The 2,814-nt window shown below is 42.5% G+C and overlaps 1 long non-coding RNA gene across 1 annotated transcript in view; it reads left to right on the top strand.

Moving 5' to 3' along the window:
- LOC107184766 overlaps window positions 1-2,814 on the top strand; it is an 8,861-nt gene that overhangs the window by 4,096 nt on the left and 1,951 nt on the right. The window lies entirely within an intron of this gene.

Below are 2,814 nucleotides of genomic sequence, written 5' to 3'. Positions count from 1 at the left end.
AAGGGAGAGGAAGAGAGAGATAGAAACATCAATGATGAGAATCATCCATTGGCTGCCTCCTGCGCAACTTTACACCCCATAGTGAGGATCGAACCTGCAACCCAGGCATGTGCTCTGATTGGGAATCAGACCTCCTGGTTCATGGGTCAGTGCTCAACCACTGAGCCACACCAGCCAGGAGGATGTGTACTTTTGCTTCTTTCACAGTGGCACCCTCTGAGAATTGCAACCAGTGGGGCAGTGGGCAGCTCAACCCCTGTTCCTGTCTCCAGGAACTTACGACCTAGTTTCCTTTTCTCTATGTGAATAAAACTTGCTTTCATTCTCAGACTTGTTCTTGAATTCTTTCCTGTAAGTTAAGGGGCCATGCCTGGGTTGCACCAGCCCCAGCACAAGGAGTACATCTAAAATAAGGCTTTTAAGAGCCTCAGAAATATACTTGACTTCCTGTCCTCATTGTTAGTAATCCACATTTATAGACAATCAGCAGATACTTATTCAGGTGGAATGGGAGAATCTAAGCTCCTAAAAAAATATTTTACTATTGAGACAGAAATTTCCAGATAGGTTTGCCTAAATTCGTATTTTCCCACCACTGGAATGACTTGAGTGTTCCTCTGTCAATAGATAAAAGAATATAAAAAGTATTTGCATATAGTTAACATTATTGTACCAATGTTAATTTATTATTTTTGACAAATGTGTCATAGTTATAGAAGATGTTGTTATTATGGGAACTGGGAAATGGAATGTGGGAACACTGTACTATCTTTGTACCTTTTTGTAAATTTAAATTATTTCAAGGTATGCATTTAAAAAATCATATAAATACTATATGTCAGCCAAGGGAAAAGAGAAAGAAAAGCACTCTGTGAGAAAAAACAAACTTATTTTTCTATTTATTAAAAAATGCAGCATGAAAGGAGTTATAAAAGGTTTGAGAAACAAAATTTATGTGCCAAAAAGATGGCAGGCAGTGTAATGTGTTGATTCTGGAATTGTTACTGGAGGAAATAGGTTCTTCAAAGGTGCCAGGGGAAAAGAATTTCACGGACACTCATGTAGGAGGAGTTTTAAGCAATAATAGCTAGATTTATTAGAGCAAAAAGTGATAGTACACTCTCAGAGAGGCAGAGAGTGGGCAGGCTAAAAAGCAGAGGCTGCGTTGAGGTCCTTGCTAAGCTTCCTTATATTTACTTGGGTTTTGGAAAGAGCAGGCTTTCTTTCCAACTATCCCATCTTTTTCCTGACCTTTCCTGGGCTTTGTCTGGACTCTCCCCTACCCAATCTCTTTTCTGGGTGTTCTGGGGGCCTGTGCCCATGACCTATCCAATCTTTTCCCCAAATTTTCCCAGGCTTGTGCCCTCCCCCTTGTAAAGTCACCATGTTGGCTGCTACTGTGCCTGCCTCACAGTACTGCTTCTTCGTTTGGCTTGTACTGTGCATGCACTCTGTAAAAGCCATGCCCCCTCCCAGTCTTCTCCCTTCCCCTGGGGTGGCTGTAAAGCTATCATTCTTGCCATAACTAGGCAAGATGCTTTGCTCAATTTGGCAGAACTAGGCAGGTGGCTCCCAGTTAGTTCCAGGGTGAGAATTCCCTCTGAGCCCTCCTCTTCTGTTAATAACCTAACTGACAGCCTGCCCTAACAGAGTCAGACTGCTTGGTGTCAAATCTCTGCCACCCACTGACTTGTAGGCCTTGGGAAAACTACTGAATCACCCTATGTCTTAGTTTTCTCATCTGTAAAATGGTTATACTACTAGTACATACCTCTCACGGCTGTTGTAATATTGTGATGTATAACATGAAACATGTATCTGGACTTCGTCCCCATTTCCTGACACAGAGCTCCTAAAACCATTGGAAATCCTGAAGTGATGGGCGTGTTTTGTGTTTTGTTGTGGGTGGGTTTTTTGTATGCTAATGAGATGACTGACGGTTTGGGTTCCAGATAGCTTCAGGATTGAAGCTGGTTGCCACGGAAGCCCCACCGGAGGGCTCAGGGGAGGGGAGGGGAGAGGAGCAGGATATTGAGTCAGTCATTGCAGGCTGATGATTTAATCTATCATGCCTAAGTAATTAACTCTATAGTAGTGTTTCTCAACCCTTTCACAGGGGTCGCCTAAGACCATCGGAAAACACATATAGAATTGCATACTGTTTTTGTGATTAATCACTGTGCTTTAATTATGTTCAATTTGTAACAGTGAAAATACATCCTGCATATCAGATATTTCCATTATGATTCGTAACAGTAGCAAAATTACAGTTACGAAGTAGCAACGAAAATAATTCTGTGGTTGGGGATCACCATGACATGAGGAACTGGATTAAAGGGTCGCACCATTAGGAAGGTTGAGAACCACTACTTTATACAAATGCCAAGGGTCTGGGGTTGGGAGAGCTTCCAGGTTGCTGAACACATGGAGGTGCTGGGAGGGTGGTGCCCCTTCCCTGGTACCTTGCCTGATGCATCGCTTTCCTCTGGCTATCCCTGAGTTATATCCTTTGCAATAGACTGGTCATGTAGTAAGCAAACCATTTTTCTGAGTTCTGTGAGCCACTGTAGCAAATGATCAAACTCAAGGAAGGAGTCATAAGAACCTCTGCTTTATAGCAAGTAGGTCAGAAACACAGTGACAATCTGGACTTGCAATTGGTATCTGAAGTGGGAGAAGCCTTCTTGGACTGAAACCTTAACAGTGGGATTTGACACTAAGTTTAATATGTCACAACTAAATTAAATTGTAGGACACCCTGCTGGTTACAGAGAATTGCTTGGTGCAGAAAAAACTATGCATTTGGTGACCAGA

The sequence above is a fragment of the Myotis davidii genome, unplaced genomic scaffold (genome assembly GCF_000327345.1).
Source record: "Myotis davidii unplaced genomic scaffold, ASM32734v1 scaffold606, whole genome shotgun sequence".
Lineage (NCBI taxonomy): Eukaryota > Metazoa > Chordata > Mammalia > Chiroptera > Vespertilionidae > Myotis > Myotis davidii.
This window is presented reverse-complemented; position numbering and strand designations above follow the sequence as displayed.